Raw genomic sequence first — 19787 nt, forward strand, 5'->3', positions numbered from 1 at the left:
TTATATTACTGATAAAGTTTTACATTTTGTAGTGGTTACCATGTTGGGAATTCCGGAAAATTGTTACGTTATTTTTTTTATGACCCTGACATCTCTTAAGCTTTGTCAACTCAAAAGTGTAAACATAATTTTTTTTTTTTCGTATGTAACTTTATAATGGGCATAATACTGTGTAATATTGTACTAATTACTTCCAGTCTGATACATAGAATCTAGTGAAGAAAAATCTCGATCAAATTCGTTAATAGGAGAATCGTACAAAGGGGTTAGAATTGATTGTACATCCTAAGAGTAGTACTTTTGTCTGCAAGGTTTTTTTTTATAACAACCACTGTCAGCGCAAGAGGTTGGAACAAATATGGTTTGAAAATCAAAAATATTCATTACTATAACAAAACAATTTAAAAGATTTTTAAAACTAAATATTATCTAAAAATTATGTCTGAAAATATTTGTATATGTTGTAGCTTGCTGCTAAACATGATCCAAATTATTAAAACTGCTGTTATCTCTTTGTTTGTTTTAACATCAATAGATATAAAATTATATATATTTCACTTGTGGATGCGCAATATGTGAGAATTATCTCCATACTTATAATTTCTGTTGGTCTAAAAGATATTCCGTTAACGTATGAAAAGAAAATCAAACTATTTGGAATGATATGTGTGTGAATTATATGGCAAATGTATGAGGTAAAGAAGACCTCACTAAAACTTCATACATAATCATTAAATTGCACAGACAGCGATAGCGATTGTTTCCTTGTAATTGACAACCGTTTGCAAGATAATATATTGCAATTTGATTTAAACATTCTAAAATATGCTAACACACTTAATGTAGCCTTTTTTTATCTTCTACAAATGACTGCTCTTATGAAGAAATTAATAGTGGGTAAAATTTTGTACTGTTGGATATTTCAGAGCACACTTTGTTTAGAGCATTGCCCATATGATATAGTCTTATAACGTTAGAAAGCAAGTTGAAGAATTTTATTTAAAGTGATTACATTAACTTTTAACATTTAAAATGAAACAAATTCTTCCAAGTAAGAGGATTGATACACGCACAGTATGTACGAGGTAAAGAAGACCTCACTAAAACTTCGTACCTAATTATTATATTGCGCATTAGACAGCGATAAGTAATGTCTGCGCTAGCGATTGTTTCCTTGTAATTGCACAATGAAAGTCCCCCAGAATAAACCCTTCGCATATCAAATCTTTCTCCATGGCTGTGGAAGGACCGGTATGGTTTTTATAGCATACATGATCTGGGATAGTTTTCTGCCTTGATTTGGCCATCGAACATATACTACAGTATTTATTTCTGATGCCCAGGTAAAGTATCTTCTGCGTTTCCAGTCCGATAAGAATAGCCTGCAAAGTAATACAAATGTACTGAAATGGTCTAATTCGTGTTATAAAAAAATTACATTCGAAGAACTGTTACAATGTGAGATGATTTGTGTTTTCTTTGGATAACTAAAAACCACTTGTTTTTAAAAGAAGTTTATTATTTTAAGAAGCAGGTCATGGCAGAAACTATCAACAATATCAATGTATTTCACTTGATAATATGTCATTCTAAGTAAATTGTGATGTCTTTGGCGTTAATATTTAAAAAGAAATCAAATCTAATGAAACATTTTTATAAAAGTTACTTATTTGTTAATAATAATAAAAATTAAAAAGCATTATTTTTCCTTTTAAATTCAATGTAAAACTAGTCTTACAATTTGAGTATTACCGAGGCTAACGGAGCTTCTCATCTCATGACGTAGGCGAGACATTAAAGAATCAAGGGATGAAACATTTTTTTTGTATTCGCGTCAAATGACGGCTTTGGTCTACAAAGCCAATTGGTGCAAGTAAACTCGGAAGGCACCAGACTCTAATCGACAATAAGAACTACAGTGGATTGATTAGTATAGGTTTGTAAACAGCACTGCATCCCGTGAACGTGTCTACATACACTGGGGTCATCTCTGGAGTGGCATGATCTACGTAGTGCACGGCTCTGACACCTTTGCAATCTAAGCTCCAAGGTTTTAGTAAAGATTCTGTATTTGTTTATGAGAATTACTTTTGACTGTAAAATTTTCTTCTGGAGTCCTTAAAAGATGGTGGAAAATAGCCGAATTAAATTCACCGCCGCGACCAACTTCTCTTTTATACATTCTGGCCTATTGTAATTTTCTCTTAATTTTTATAAAAATCTGTATTTCCTTACGCCAAACTTAATGTTATTGAATATCAAATAAGTGTTGTGATCGGGTAATCCAGGGAGAAATTTTGGCATCGTGTAGAGTCAATACAGCCACTGTGCGCCGGCCAAAATAATTTAGTTGGCTGAATTTTGCTACTCCCAATTTGGTTGTCTGTAACTAAGCAATATTGACGTAACCTACGGGACTCTCGTATCAGTCCTTTCTAGTGTAGTATTATACCGCCACTGGCAGGCGCATATAGGGAACAAGGTTTCAATTTGGCGCCAATTGTAGCGACAATTTACATGCTTGGAACACTAACAAGATACTGATTTAGGTTCGTCGTCACACATGAAAGACTGGTGCAACATTTCAGAGAACTTACAAGCGAATTCTTACACCGGTTTGGTATGCATCCCAATGGTATTATTGGCGCTCATAATCAAAAAATTAATAGGCACATTCAACAAAGTTAACAGGCCAAGGGAGAAATTTATCATTCAATCACACGTTTTCCATCTCCTCCTCTTAGGGTGCATAACTCCCTCATAAGTCACGATAGGCCCATGTGTTAATGTTTCCCTATTATTTTGACTTTAAGATTTCTCTCTGCATAGTTAGCATATAAATAACGTCTCATCCTGTACAGCGCCTGAAAACTTTTCCCTCACTTTTTTCAGTATCCCAATGCTTTATAATTTCTTTTACCTCATTCCTTAGTGCGCCGTGAGTTCACTTACCTGTCAGTACATGGCAATATAAACCATTTTTATTATGTACTGTCATACCAGGTGTGTTATCATGATTGCATTGTCATTAATAAGTCTGTGTTCATAGGAGCCATAACAAAATCTTAATTAAGAGAATTGGGATTCCCGCAACTCCCAAACTCCTTGGGAGCAATCGCATTCGATATTTTCTATCCCAGATCTATAGCGGCTGCTACTGTGCTTAAATAGTCACATCTCGGATTTCATTGGTACAATTTCGTGTACACTTTCAGAACTGCAATTATGATCATAATCAATTACATGATAGTCACAGTTAAGCCGGTCACAATGATATTCATAGAATCAGAAACCACCACGAATGACGTACATAAACCACGTTTCACTAGTTGTCTGCCAGTTGAATTCTTACAATTTGATTACTGTTTTACTGTTTTTATAGGTAACATTGAGATTTTCTACCAATCTGGACATTTGATTAACTATATAAAATTGTTATTTACAGTTTCATTAATGTTACTTTACTCACAACACCTGTTGATGAATTATAGCCATGCCCATAGGTTCTTTTCCCCCATACACCGTCACCTTCTACTGCTATGTAGGGAATGCCATTCAGAAAATGTTCTTTCTGTTCTGCTATTTTCTTTTCTTCTTCTCCTGCTTTTTTTAAATTTAGAAGTCACATGTTTTTCCCACGCCTGAAACATAGTGGAGATTGGTAACATTTAATATACTAAAAAGAAAACAGACTTAATTTACTCTAGTATCGGATTACTTAAAATAAATATAAGTAGTCCTGCAAAAGTTATACCTGCCCGATTTTCTCTTTCTGCATTACAAAATTTTCACAGTACATGCATGGAATATCCATAACTGATAGTAATTCTTCCACTTGACTGTGACCTATACCAATCCACAGGGCACCCCACACTACGGCATCATTTATTTCTTCAGCCTGAATCTCGTCATGTGAAGATTTGTTTCATAAAATGCGCAATGTTTAAGCATATATTTCCTGGAATGTCCCAAGGGACATAATCATTATCCTTCTCGATGATAAGATCGGGGAGGTCGCTCTCTGATTTCTCGGAACAGAAATGAATGTTGCCATTGCTGTTGTCATCAGGAGAGGTTAAATTTTATTTCGTAGCAGGATTACTTTGAGTTAATGATGGTGCAACCTCTGGTAGCAATGTATCTTTACGCAGGGATGGAATATTTGCCGGCAGTAAAGTGACATCATCCGGCAACAAAGACACATCCGACAATAATAGGACATCTTCTGTCTGTAATTTTGTAATTTTCATCTGTGTCTTGTACTCCATTCGACCTGTATGAAAAGAAACGGTAACAAATAAATTATCTGAATAGCACTAAACGACATTAATACATTACTTGTCAACAAGTGGGAAAATATAAGAGGTCCACGTTGTTATTTGCACAAAAGGCAATCTCCTTACGCTTGAAAGTGATTTTGACTACCGGCGAAGTCAAATAAGATGTATTCGCATTTTAAACGTTGCGGACCTTGTTGGTGGGTTTTCTCAGGAACTCCGATTTTACCCTTGCATTCATTCCTCCACACCTATCTAACTCATCTTGTCCATTGTTCTGGACAGCTGGAATAACACGGATGACTTTTGGGTACAGCAGCCAGCTTCATGCAGTACTAGCTCGTAGTCGTTCACGTAAGCAGTGCTTGATGTAGGAAACAGCTTCCATACATTTGCTTGGAGAAACTACACTTCACATTAACAGCTCGTCTGTGATTATGATTTATTTAAGGATCTGATAGTTGTGCGATAGAATTACAAATTATTAATTTGACAATGGTGGGGAACTACAAAACAAAAATTGACATAAACAGCAAGACATATGCGACATGGACAGGTATGAAATGACAACGTATCTTTATTTGTGAATTTTCTGTACATTTATTTAGTTGTAAAACTTTGCATGTTGAAGTAAATTTATTTGCAATATTTTTTTGTCGAGGCACATTTTGTTGTGCACTGTATCTATTCAGTAAATTGCTTAGTTTGAATTGGGGTTTGGTGTTGGCGAATGTCCAACTGTGACTTAAACATGCAATTATGGCACCAAAAGACTAGTTGACCATACAGACAATCAGGATTTAAGTATTATGGTATTTAAAAATAAACTTATAATTAAAAAAACTAAAAAAAAAGTTTTTATCTTTGATTAAACTAAATATTAAAAAAAAATTCAATTGTTTTTTGTCCAACAGTCATATAATGCCCACATCTCTGAGTAACAATTAGAAGTAGGTTAAAATCAATTTTTGAAATTTAAAATTTTTTGGGGTTTTGAACCCCCTTCCAATTGAGGGGGGCAATCGACTTCGGGCAAATGTCCCACCATGCCCGGACTCATGGACATACAAAAAATTATAGTTATTGCCCATAGCAAACAATCTCTTGTAGTGTGATGTGATGTGACAAATTCCACAGATAGATTAGTAACTAGAGAATCCTGAGTTAGGTTAAAAAACACAAATAATTTTAAATTCAGAAATGTGTATTAAATACGTTGAAGTTGTGTACTGTAACGTTTTCATTGTGTCATGCCAATTTTAGTTTGTCGTTTATGGTACAAATTAGGTGGTCCGTATTTATTTGAATAATAAAACTGTATTATTTGAATAAGACAACTAATCTTGCAAAATATCGTCAGAGTTGATAAGTCATGAACGTATATATTTCTATAATGAATTTTATGTATATATCAAAACAAAAATGGCGATGAACACTAGTTGCTGTAGAACACATAGGCGCAGTAGAGGAAGCGAGTTTCTCACCATTTATTTGCGCATGCGAAAAGGATGCATCTACATCTTCAGAGAATTTCGGAACGTATCAGAGATGGCAGAAACCTCCTTTTCAGAGATCTCGAGGGGTAAAGGATCTCTGCGAGCACTATTCGGAAGTACCTACTCTTTGGACACCGATTCTCATCAGAGACAAGACAATATTGTTTGGCAAGTTTTATGATATCCTGGTTCAACTGAAAAATACACGAAAATATTTCAAAGAGACACATGTGGAGAAGAGAATAGGTGCCGTGAACGATAATAATTTTGTAAATAATTTAGGAAAAATAATAAGCACCGAAGGAAAAATGTTATTTAAAATACTAGTATTCTATTTTCTTGTGCGTTACGTGTTACTATAATTTTAATAATATGTATTACATTGTGTATTTGACATAGCATAGATAAGTAATGTATGTTCATAGGTACTGAAGTTACGCGCTAATACTAAAATTCTAGGTTCAACTTCCAACGAAAGAAATACCGACAATTGCTCCTCTTGTGATATCCGTTGCTGTTTTAACAACAAACATCTGTAAATACGAGATAAAATTCAGGCCATGACTTTCTGGGGACGCGCTGTGCTTGTAATGCAAGTCACGTGCATAGCCTATAACTAGACTTGCCATACGTCCCGGTTTCGCCGGGACAGTCCCGGATATACTGAGTTGTCCCGGTGTCCCGCCCGGTTGTTGAAATTGTCCCGGTTTAGATTCAGGGCACAGTTTCTTGGAAATAATTGAGCAAAATTATTAGATCAGAGAATGATTAATCTGCTCTTGTGTGATCAGTAACATTTTGGTAAGTAACACAGTAATACAAATTTACAGAAGTCGGCAGCAGAGAAGTCCGTTGGAGGCGATGATGAACAGTGCCTGGAGTGATGAACGGGGTTTGATGCATGAGTCCACAGTCCGCGGTTTGATGGTGTGCAAAGTTAACTTCGTACTTAGCTGCAATGAATTTTATGAAAAAATTAAAGAGAAGAAGGACTTATTGAGTGAGGTTCACTCAAGTGAAAAATACGAGTGGTACAACAAGTAGAAAACTGTTTTGTTTTGTAAAAATATCATGTTTGTGTACCATTATGAATAAAATAACAAAGATTATCTATTCTATATTTTAAGTGTTTTTTACATTACTGTTTTCATAAAACCCCCCCCCCCCCCCCAAACAGACATCCCTAAAACCTAAAGTGAAAAAGACAGAACTGTCCCGGTTGGTCTGTGAAAAAATATGGCAACCCTACCTATAACTATCATTGCTGGGGCAAGCTCTTAGCACCATAAACATAATATATATATTTTTTAACTTCGTGACAGAAAATATCAAGTTGGCGCAGCGAATAAATTCAGTAAGCCAACATTCAAAAAACTAGCTCGCTGATGTTGTTCATTACAACTTTTTTCCCCGTCGTTTTATGATTTGTGTAATTATTGAGCAAAGAGTAACCTACCGAAAAATTTTCTGAGTCATATATATACATGTAAACATCGTTAGACGTAGGTACATAAATGCAGTCACAGTGGAACTACGAACTAGGAAGTTTCATGTCTCATACAACCGTTTGCATTACCATATAACGATTTTTTTCTTCCTTGAATACCATTCTAAATCGTAGCACGAAATCGACGAACATTAAATTAAAAAACTTAACTCATACTTAAACTACGAACAAGCTTACAATACTCATAGTTTTAAACTGAAAACAACTATAATTCACTAGTTCTACAAGTGCTGCGGTTTCTCAGTGAGCTAGTTTGTTGTCCCCCTGCGTCGGGTGCATGGTGTCAATAGTTATAAATATTTTATTGACATTTATGAGTAGGATTATTATTTCGATAATATCTCAAAAAGCACCACACGTTTTTTTTAAAAATAAAATACATTTTTTCTTACATACACTATTATTATTTTATATTTATTAAATTTTTTTACACTATTCTTAATTCAAATTTATTAAAATTTATTTTCTATTTTTTAGTTTGGTTTTCTATATAAAGCGTGTTTTTTAGTTTTTTAAACTATTATTTATTTACGAGAGCGGCTCGGTGGTGGTTTAGACTTCGGCATGAAGCACGGAAGTTACACGAATAACAAATTCACTTACGAAAGTAATCAGTAACTTAAAATGCGCGCGAAAATGTTTCTTTGCCGTACGCGGCGAGGCTGGTTAGAGCTCCTCGACGTAGTTACAAAAAATGACGCCTTGAGCGCCAGCGAACGGTCACGCGGAGACGAGGGTCGCGCTGGAAAGAAAGACGAAGTCGGTATCTCCCGCGGGAGCGACGCGCGTCTACAGTTATTCATACCCCATTGCTGTATTTTTCATCGTAAATATATAAACCACATATCAGAATAAAGTAAACAGTCTAGGCTATAGCCTCTAAAAGTATGAATCCATAATATCCCTAAACTAATTTTATTTTGTTTGTAGACTACAACCCTACTTTTTTTCTGTTCAAATGTTAATAATGCTTAATATTGTAGAAATAAATCTCCTTGCTCTAACCAATTGAAAATTTCTGAGAATGATATTGAAAACATTTAAAAACAACTTATCCTTAGTCATTACTAAAAAAAAAGAAAATTAACTCTAATTGTATGAAATCATTTACGATATAAAATTTGTAATAAAAATTATAAATACAGCAATTTTGGTTCCGAAATGTTACTATACATGCCGCAAATGCATACTTGTTGCATATGTATGACAAATGCTTATATAACATTGCCTTTAACAACTTGACCGAGTCCCTTGAACGGCCTTAATAGAGTGCGACGTAGGAGTGCCCGGGTCACTCACGTGTAGCTTTCTACTAAAACAGCTGTTAGTGCAACCCTTGCGGCCTTCAGCCTAAATTCAGTAGTGAAACGTGTGACGTAACGCAAACCGCCCCAAATTAGCATTATCATTCGCCACTGGAGTAGTTAATCAAGAAACAGACAGTCTCCAGCTTGACTCTAATATTCAAACTTATTTTAGACAAACTTATTAAATGTCAATTCTAAAACATATATAGATATTAAGTTAATCATTAAGTTTTATTATGTGAATTTAGAGCCACTTAAAATTAGTTAATTATATAGATTTTTACGAATAACGGAACTTTAGAAACTCTGGCGCGACAGGGAGCTCACCCCTCCCATCGCCCCAGGGCCAGACGCCAGTACAGCGCGACTCGCGGACCGGGACGGACGCACGTCCCACGGGGAGCCAGCATCTCTTTGTTTCACCGAACGTCCATCTGGTAATTATAGTCACAACCAAAACCTTTTTTTAATACTCCCCGTGTGCGCCCGGTCCTTTTCCGGTGTAGGGCCTAACCCAGCAGCGTCAATTTAACACGCCCCACACAAAGCATTACGTGGGGCCGTGCAGTATATGGTACGGGCCGTCTCCCGCCACCCCAGAACTTAAGTTAATCGCCCAGTGCACAGGCACAGGCTACATCCAAGCTTAAACGTGTTTTTAATTTAGTAGCGAGCCGCGGTCCACACAGGTGGGCCCGCGCGTCGCAAGTTACCGATTACGAGATTAGCCGATGCTAATCGAACGCTCTCCCTCAACTGCGACTGGCGTGAGGACTTAATAAGTAAACACACGTAGAGGCACTCAGGTGTCCCTCTCAGATAACGTGTGCAGTGTAATCGTGTACGTAAAAGCACCACAGGGTACAGTTTTGTCAAGTGTAATTGTATTAATAGTGTAATCAAAACTTCTACGTGTTCCGACGCCTCATTGGCAGTCATGTACCGCCGAGTAGACCTCGCGCCCAATGTAATGAACCAGTGTAATTCGTGAACAATAAAACGTCCACCCCGCACCTCCCGTGCGTGACGTGCGACCCGTAGAACAACCAGAACAGTGTATGTAAATTAACCTAAACAACCCAACCTAATCAGGAAACAAATTCCATCACCATCGACGGTTCTAGCGGACCACGCTGGGGCAACGAACCCACGACCATCACACGGTTAGACACCGAGCTAGCCTGGCGCCCTCCCGGAACAGAAATCTCTAAGAAAGCCAGCCACCCCGCTAGGACCTGCGCCCGACCTCGAACCCCAGACCGCGGCGGATGGCAAATTTTTCTAGATGGGGATACTTTGAATCAGCATTTAAAACTTTCACTTACAAATGGATTGTTTTCTATTGAGCATTTTTGACCATCGTTAAATATAACATTCGGTCTATGTCAAAATCTAAATATCTTTGAGTACAGCAACATTTTAAAATATGCTGATTAACATCATAATATAAATAGTTTTCAAAATGTTAGTATTGGTACACTTCTTCAGTGACATCTTGAATAAAAAAAATTTGTATTATCTTAGTCATAGATTTTTATCTTTCTTGGAACTCCTAACATATGTACACCAGTCTGCTTCTTTGTTTTCTAATAAATGGAAATTGTACCCTATGCACTGACAGCAATACCTTAACAAAATGTTCTATAAGTAAATATACTTTAAAATCTTTAATGATCCTACCTCTTACTCACAAAGTTTCAGCCAAATCGGCGAGCCCGGACTCGATTATCAAAGTAAAATTTCAACTCTAAATATTTCTGACATTGCAGCTTGCAATTTTTTTTTACCCATGTCGTTAAGCTGAATAAAATAGAACAAACTTGACGGTTTTAAGCTGTAATCGTCATTATAGCCAGTCGCATTACAAGAATGAAGTTTTCTCTCTCACCATTTCAACCTAACTAACAAATGCGGGATAATTTTAGACATTTGTACAGATTAGACATTACAAAGCACCCAATTAAATGAAATAATAGTAATCTGCTAAAAATACAAACATTGCGACAACATTGATAATAATAATACATTTAAATGCAACTCTTATTCAACAAATTCTTAATTATGTATTAAACGCCTTTTTGTGCCGTTATTCGTTAGGTGCCGTGACATTCATTACGCCGACGAGACACATCAAGACAAATTATAGGAATTGGTCTGACTATCGATATGACCTTTTAGGTGACATTGTCGTTTCGTCTGTTAGCTTTATCTTTGCTGCAATGTTAACAAGAACGCCATTTTGTTAGTGTTTTGTAGTTTTGGAAGAACGTTCGGGTGTTTTGTAGGCTGACAAGTTTTAAAATGTAGGTATTAGTTTGTAAACGTGCGAAATATTACGTTTCCTTTTTTTGTTTAAATTATTTTCTCTGTGAACAATGAGTTTTTTTTGTATGAATTTTAAGGTAGAACGGTGTGGTATATAAGCGTGGGAAAAATGATGTTATGAAGGCATTTTTTGAGTAGGTTTATTGCCGTATGAAAATTACTGCACGCAGTTTTTCAATCTCAAAAGTACTATATTTACTTTTCTAGTTTCCTGTTTGAAATGGTAAATTTAATATACAGTATTTAATATAGGTTGTTAAAAACCTTCTGAAGAAGGTTGATGGCGCCAGCTCCAACATAATATGGCTCTAGTCTACTATTCGACTATAACAGTTTTTTATATTTATTTGAATAATCTGGGAGTAATCTAGATTACGATTTCATAAACAAAAATATTTGTGATGGCGGCGCTTACGATATTACCATCTCTACGTATACGGTATAACACATTCGCGCCTTCGCGTCTATCCGACTTGTTCGATCAAATAGTTTGATGGATTTTTTGTTTTGTTAACAATGCTCTACATTTACTGCTGCATCTTTTTCACGTGATCGTACGTAAAGGGCAGCACGTTAGATTGTTATATTTATCTTGGCTTTACTCCAGAGCTATATACAAAAGAGAAAATATTGTAAATACATATTAATGGAAGTTTTGTACTTCAAAAATGTATTTATTATATAGGACTAAACCACTTGGTAAATATGTAGTGTACGGATTAGCATCAAAATTTTTTTTAAAAATCTGAAATAACTTTCATTATATGCTCTGTTACGTCCTCTTTTCAAAACAGCCTACGGAGATAAGAAATTCCAAATACTTCAGGAGATATCGAATTTTTTAATTTTAATTCTGTGCACTCGTGCGGCTTCACCATTGTTGCTTGTTTACAAGTATGATTTTTTTTTTGCGACGTACGTGAACGGGTAAATCTAAGATGCACATAAAGTTCTGCCATTCCCGTTTACACCCGAACAATTCACATGGTGTCTACTGACCCTGGAAAACCTGGAAAAATCGGGGAATTTTTGTTTGGTAGGTTGTAGTTGGCAATACGTTTTTTGTTTATTGATCTGCTTTTATTGACGTAGCATCAAGTGTATCGCGTCCCATTTTTTTATTTTTGAATGGAAAATAACGAACAGTTCCCACGTCCATTTTCTTTTATTTACCATCGGATTCGGAAGTGGCGTTAAATCATGTGATACAAACTGGTTCAAGCTGGTTTGTTATCTTGCTGACATGACGTGCTGCAGCATGTTCTTCCCACATGGATGCCCTCAACGTAAACTGGGCATTTTTGTTAGCTTTGAAAATACATATCACAGACACTTTTGGTGAAGATTCGCCATCGTTGCTAGAAATTGGTAGCTGTGGGCAGGGCCGTCAAGAGGGGGGGGGGGGGGGGGCAAAAGGGGCAAATGCCCAGGGGCCCGGGCGCCCGGCTGGGAAGTGTAAAATAAATGGCTGGAAAAACATTTCCCCCGTGCTATTAAAACATCTTGTACAATATATATATATATATAAAAATAAATAAATTAAATTGTTTTGTGTGTTCCTAAAACTACAGTCGATAACCAATAATTTAACCGAGCAGTAGGTACTTGTAACATTCAGTTCACACCAAAATACTTGTGTAGTAGCAGAAATGGGATCGTTACAGGTACGTCGGAACAGCGAGTCGCCCCCGTGCTGTTATGCATGGGGGGGGGGGGGGGAGAGTAGCATTTCGCCCCCCTTATTTTCCCAGAATAAATGTTTGGTCGTAGTAGTATTTTTCTCAACCAGTAGTTACAAACGTTGCATTGGTGATCACATTGATTAGAAAATCAAATTTATGATTGTCAATATACTGTAAAATGATTGCAAATTCCTAGATGGTATTTTATTTAAATTGTACTACATCTACTGTCAGAGTAGTATTTAATACATACTATGTCATCAAATTTTTGGAATGGTATATTTAATATTTTGGTTCGGAAACTCATTAAATAGCACAATTTTGCATCTAAAATCCCAAATTTTTCCGGGGGAGGGCCCCCCGACCCCCCACTCTATGACTGAGGTAAGTGTGATACATCTGTTCGTCCCCCCACTAATGAAAACGTTCCGACGTCCCTGGAATGTTATAAATAATTAATATGTATTACAAATTTTTCAATGTAATCAACGTGGTTCAGTGTGTTTGATGTTTTCGAAGTTATAAAATTGATTATTACTTTACATTATTTTAATAATATTTACATTCAGAATAAATTGTTATACATACTTATGTATTTTAAACACTCATATAGTAATGCAATTTCTGATTACCATTTAAGATTTTTTTTTTGTTTTTTTTAGCAATATATACATCAAAATTAATTATTATTTGTATTTTGATGGGATTAACAATGTAAAAGTGCACTGAGATAATACATGCAAATGCTTTCTTTTTTTTGCGTAACTAGGAAATCGTTATGTATGTTCAAATGAAGGATGCAATTTTACGATACCATATATATTTATGGTATAGGCCTATGTAGTAGTGGTATGCAAAAAAAAGGAAGGGGACCTACTACCCCAGCTGCCCAGGGGCCCACAAATTCTCTCAGCGGCCCTGGCTGTGGGCTTCATACGGTCCATGGTGCTTTCAAAACTGGAATTTCTGCTATACAATTGGACGTTGTTAGTTTTTTCAGGCACAGTTACTATTTGTTTATACATGTACCTGCAAGGAGCGCAGATTACATTAGAATAACTGGATCAGAGCTTTTTTCCAAGAAATTTTGTGCAATCAGATGGAATACTGCAGTTGCTGAGGGTGCCATGAAAACGTTACCCCACCTAAAGAAATTTGTTAATGAAGTTTCTATTTCATCTGTGTCTTTCAGTGTAGTGAAAAGTGCTCTTGAAGATAATCTTCTAGAAGTAAAATTGACATTCTTCTACTCTTTGGCATCAGAGCTGGAATTGTTTCTCACAATGTTCCAAAGTGAAGCACTCATGGCACCTTTTCTCTATGATTCACTGGTAGACATTTTATTAGCTTTGGCAGGAAAGTTTTTGAAACCAGAGGTACTGAAGAGCTTAAGGGAGAAACGCAATGTATCTCAATTGGATGTAGATAACCAGGAAAATCTATTGACTGCTAACAATATCAAGTTGGGTTATGCAGTACGCCATGCCATCAAGAAAGAGAAAGTACCAGTAAAGTCTGTCCTGTTACTGAAAAATGATGTTAGGACTTGTCTAAAGGTTATGGTAAAAAAACTTCATGACAAAAGTCCCCTGAAGTACAAACTTACCAAGGGAATTTCCTGCTTATGTCCGTCTGTGGCTTTAAATTCGGGTGTGAGGAAACAGCGTGTGAATTACAGTTTAGAATGTTGTCTTCAAAACAAGTGGCTATAAGGACAAGAAGCTGATAACATTGAGTGATCAAATCAGTTGGTATGTTCCTCGCAAGATTCTGAAGCACTGTTCTCGTCTTTTTCTCGAGAAGACTGGCGGATTGATCACTTGTGGATGCTCATTCTTAAGGCACATACAGTAACTGCCAAAACAAGCCTTCTAAAGTTTGTGAGGATGATGTTGGTACTTTCCCATGGAAAGAGGATTTTCAGTGAATTCTAATCTGCTGACTGAAAACTTGCAGGAAGAAATACTGATCGCACAAAGACAGATGTACGACTTTGTTCAACGTTCTGGAGGTGTAGAGCATTTTGATATCACCAAGTCCATGTTACAGTATGTAAGAAATGCTAGTTGTAGGCGTAAGGAAGCCCTGCAAACAAAACAAAAAGAAAGGAAGCTACAGACAAGAAGAAGAAGGCAGAAAAAGAAGAATTGAAGAGGAGATCAAGGCATTGCAGTTGAAGAAGGCTCGAGTGTTGGATTTGTCTCGTTCTGAAGCAAGTGCAATAGATGCAAAAGTTGAGTCACTGCGAAATTGATGGGAGCTTCCTTTTACTTATGTTTTTGCAAAAGTAAGTGTGTGTAATATTTATAGCAGCATGTTTTATTTGCCATCAATTGAGTCACTTTGGCCACGTCTGGAAGAAGGTATTTTTTTTACTAATTTAAGTGAGTTGAAATACTTTGAAACCCGTCAATGTACTGTTATGCAGTTTTTTTCAGTTTCGTGTAATGTTGTAATTGTGTTACAGAAAACCTGGAAAAGTTCAGTTTTAGACCTGGAAAACCTGGAAAAATCAGGGAATTTGATTTAATAGATCTGGTAGACACCCTGAATTCACCTTCGGCCAATCTCGGGTTTATTTATTAATGTTTATATTTCTCTGTTTATTTTAATGTAGCTAACCATCCATAGTGTTTTAAAGTGTTTTAATGTAGCTAACCTAACCGACCACTTTTAATATTTGAATTCATTTTTCCTCCGCAAAAATAAAAAAAAATCCCGAAGTTGGCTGAAGGTGAATTGTTCGGGTGTAATCGGGAATGGCAGAACTTTATGTGCATCTTAGGTCTCCCATATGAACGACTACATCATGTAAAAAGAAAATTACGTGAGTTCCTACTGTTCATCCTTTGTCCTGGTTTGTTAGGTCAGGTCAGCTACATTATAAATACTTTAAAACTAAACAAACATTAAAATTAATTTTATTATTTTTAATGTCCGTTCAGTTTCAAAGTATTTATAATGTAGCTGACCTGACCTAATCTACCTTTGTCCCGTTTTGTTAGGTCAGGTCAGTTACATTATAAATACTTAAAACTATACAAGTAAAATTAATTGATATTATTTTTAATTTCCGTTTATTTTGGAGTATTTATAATGTAACTAACCTTACCTAATGGAAAATTTCTGTTATTTAGGCATTCACGCACACACAGCAAAATATAAAATGGCGGCTTTCGAATAATTACATAGGTCTTGTATTGCAAAATAAAAACGGCTATATCTCCAAAAGTAATTGGAATTTCTTATCTCCGCAGGCTGTTTTGAAAAGAGGACGTAAAAGAGCATATAATAAAAGTTATTTCAGATTTTTAGAAATTTTTTTGACGCTAATCTGTACACTACATATTTACCAACAACTTTATTGACTTTTTGGGTACTTTGTTTTTCCAAGTGCCTAAGACGAAATTATATAAGCATGTTGATTTTAATCAGCATGATTTAAATCGTGATTTTAATCATGTGATTTTTTTTTAAATCTCATGATTTAAATCATGTGATTTTTTTTAAATCGGTGAATTAAATCAATTTATAATATGATAATATGAACGTTAATATTTCCTATACTGTATTGTTTAAACCAAGTAATCATGCCTACTTACATAAAAATTGACTGCTGCAAAGATAGAATGAAAATTGAATAGTATGTATTTATAGTTATTTTGAAACACATTAAATATAGGTGGGTGGAATGTAACTTTAAATGCCATCTCATTTTCTCTCTTCTCTCCTCTACCTCATGTGTTTGTGTTGTGTGTGTGTGTTATATCTCTTTGGCAACAGGTTTGTCTTCCAACAATGTCAAATGCTAATTTTTGATCTGTAGGAAGGAAATTTTCAGTTCTTTGGTATGTCTGGTTTGGTTCAGTTCAGTCAACATTAAGAAATCGACTGGGTACAGAAAAAGCTGCAAAACTTGTAGTTTTGTTTAAAAATTTTTAATAAGTAATATTTTATGTAGAAGTTTTAGTTTGAATACTCTCGAATGTGTGCAATTCTGAGAAGAAGAACAAAAGGAAATTGTGGTTTTGATTTAAATTACTTTATTTAGATCAATTGTACTACATATAAGACTATAAGGGATGACAGAAGTGACATAGTTACATTTAAATATTATATATTTTCAATGTAGTTATTTTCTATAAGACATATTTTTTTTTACTAATGTTAACTATGTTACTGTACTACAAATTTTCATAAAGTGACATCATTAATGTTTCCTTAAAACATTATGCAATGTAAAATGTGGTTATTTCAAAGAAAGAAAATTTGGCTAGTTGTCTTTACAAAATGAATTAATCTGTTATTAATTGTACTGTAGAGCAAAGTCAAGTCATGAAAACAGTCATGAAAATGTACTGTATATTACACAAATTACAATTTTTTAAATTTTAATCAAAAAAAATCTGATTTTAATCAAAAAAACCCGATTTTAACCAAAAAAACTGATTTTTTTGATTTTTTAAAAAAATCAGGTTTTTTCATACCCTGATAAGCATACAAGGTAATTATCGGTCGATGCAGAAAAAACGAAAAAAAAAAAAATTGGAATCATGTTTTTTACGTACTATACAAATTCCTAAATTACCACCAAGTGATGGTTTCGGAATTCCTACTAGTTTGTGAAATATAATAGTTTATAGCTTACATTATTATACCAGCATCAAACGTCATGACTTCGGTGAACGAAAAGTAAATAAAAACTGAAAATATGTTTTTCAAGTACTAGAGACATCCCCAAATGTACCCTGAAAACATAGTTTCTTAATTCCTACTGGTTCGTGAAAGATAACATTTTAATTTTACATTACAATACCTACCTGTATTTTCACACTGCTGCCGCCAGTCATTGTTTACCCGTGATCATGTATATCTTTGTTTAGCACATTTGTAGTTAACTATGGTGAATTAAAAATACGCTATTTCTTCCATTTCATATATTGAAAGTTTATCCCTGGATCCTGAAGACTTGATCCTGTTGGCTTGACCCTGTTGTACATGATGCTTGCTGTTTTAATTCTGTATGTCAAAATATCCTGATGGTATGATCCTGTTGGCTTATCTTATATTTTTAAACGAGCAATTCTTGTGTGTGTGTATATATATATATATATATCTGAATCTCAGAAACGGCTCCCAACGATTTTCATGAATTTTAATATGCAGGTGTTTCGGGGGCGATAAATCGATCTAGCTAGGATTCATTTTTAGAAAATGTCGTTTTATCCGTGTTTTCAATAATCAACTTAAACATAAATTACTTCCTGACATCTATTGGCGAGTAATAATACCATATTTTTAATTGGGAGCAACTAACTGCTTTAAGGCGATTGGTGCATGGAAAATATTACGACAAAACTAATTTAACTGTACATATTTATTTTTGATGCTTCTTTTTAAGACATAATATACCTAGGATATTTTTAATAAACTTTGTTTTACTGAGTTATGTCATTTTAAATGCATTTATTTTTATTCCAAGCCAGAATTATTTAGAAAACACATAATTATGTTAAACTTAAGTATAGTTCAAGAAACGAGTGTACGAATAGGTTTCTGCACCTATAAAAGTAAGAAAAAAAAAATTTCATCGTCAAAATTACAGTTTAATATTGACAATTTCCATTGATCACTGCTGGACTACTTCAGGAGCGATTTAAAGAATAACTTTAAATGAAAATGAAAACATAATTGGCAGAACACTATTGAGTTATGTATATATTTTCATATCCTTTTGTTTTTGATACGATCCGACTCAAAACACGCCCTCTGGAGTGACAGTTCTAGTGCTGCGTATAAAACTCTCGCCGCCGGGAAGAATGTCCCCGCGACGTGGCTCTGAGGGCGGCGCTTGTCGGAACCAGGTAGTCCGGCGGAGCTCGGGCCGGCTGGCCGCAGCCTGCGGGTGGGGAGGGGGAAGAATGGGGTGTAGAGGGATGACGAGAGAGGAGGCTCTGTCAAGGTCGCGCTCATGGAGCTAATATACAGTAATACATCTGGAGAGGACAAGGGAAGGCCAGCAGAGGATGCGAGGTGAAGCCGGGTATCGGCTTCCTACGCTGGAAGAAAATGAAAAAGAGCCAAACACTCCTCGCGCGGCCGAAGAATCCTCCAAACTAAACTCGCAACAGCTCCGAAACTATCAAAACAATCAAACTGAAAATTTTACTGGAGTATCTGTAAACATTTTCCCCCACATAGCTTTAATATTTTTTTCGAAACATGAATGCTTTCATTTTTAAAAATTAAATACATATTTACTGCCAAAAAATTTTGTGAATACGCAGAGTAAATTACAACATTGAGGAAAAATTTTTGTTTGCAATTATAAGTGGGGGGACACCAGCGTATGAAATAAGGAAGAAGCCTCAAATTTTATTTATATACCCCTTTTGACGCATTCAACCCCATACTTTTATTTTTACAGAGAGTTGAAGTGGGAATAATGTTTCAGTGGGTAACACTACCGACATATGTCTTCGGAACGCACTTCTTTTTGTTATTATACGTCTCAAAATTTATAATTTCATACACAACGTTTATAAAAACGAATTCTTACTTACCTCATTTAATCTATTACAAACCTCTTGTAATATACGTGTATCAGTAGAAGAACCAACGTAACATGCAAACCTTAGGTAAACACTGGTAGAGAATTGTTTGGAATAACTGTAATGCTATGCATATACTGACAATGTAAGAAACTTTCAATTTTATTAATTGTTTGCATAAGAATTAATAATTTAAAAAAAATCATAGAATAGGCCTTTATAGACTGAAAACCTTTCACGTAGGTTCAAGTCGCGTACATAAAAGTTTTTTAATATATATAATTACCAATTATTGTTGAATATATTTAACATTTTTATACATGTTACAACACACATATAATAGCAAACCTATATAGTATATTAAAAGACAAACGCCAAATTTTATCATTTTGTATTTCTTTTCTCTGTGTGAATAAAATAACAGTTCTTATCGTAGTTGCTAATACTGTACTATATTTTTAAAAAAAATTACGAAAACCCCTGACATCGTCACCATAACAATGATAAATTTGCAAAATAATTAAGGCACATCTTTTAATGCTACGAAGCACACTCTTAAGAGAAATGTTTTAAACTTATGTTGGGATGTAACTAATATCTTAAAAGCATTGTGAAACCGTTTCTTTGAGGGAAACCTTAATA

General features: G+C 35.1%; 1 protein-coding gene across 1 annotated transcript in view; it reads left to right on the forward strand.

Moving 5' to 3' along the window:
- The first annotated feature begins 10802 nt into the window (after nucleotides 1-10802).
- The window catches only part of LOC134543358 (heterogeneous nuclear ribonucleoprotein H2), a 46917-nt gene continuing 37932 nt past the window's right edge, over nucleotides 10803-19787 (forward strand). Inside the window, 1 exon segment of the mRNA XM_063388347.1 lies at nucleotides 10803-10890. The gene's annotated coding sequence lies outside the window, so the exon portion shown is untranslated.

The sequence above is a fragment of the Bacillus rossius genome (assembly GCF_032445375.1).
Source record: "Bacillus rossius redtenbacheri isolate Brsri chromosome 9 unlocalized genomic scaffold, Brsri_v3 Brsri_v3_scf9_2, whole genome shotgun sequence".
Taxonomy (NCBI): domain Eukaryota; kingdom Metazoa; phylum Arthropoda; class Insecta; order Phasmatodea; family Bacillidae; genus Bacillus; species Bacillus rossius.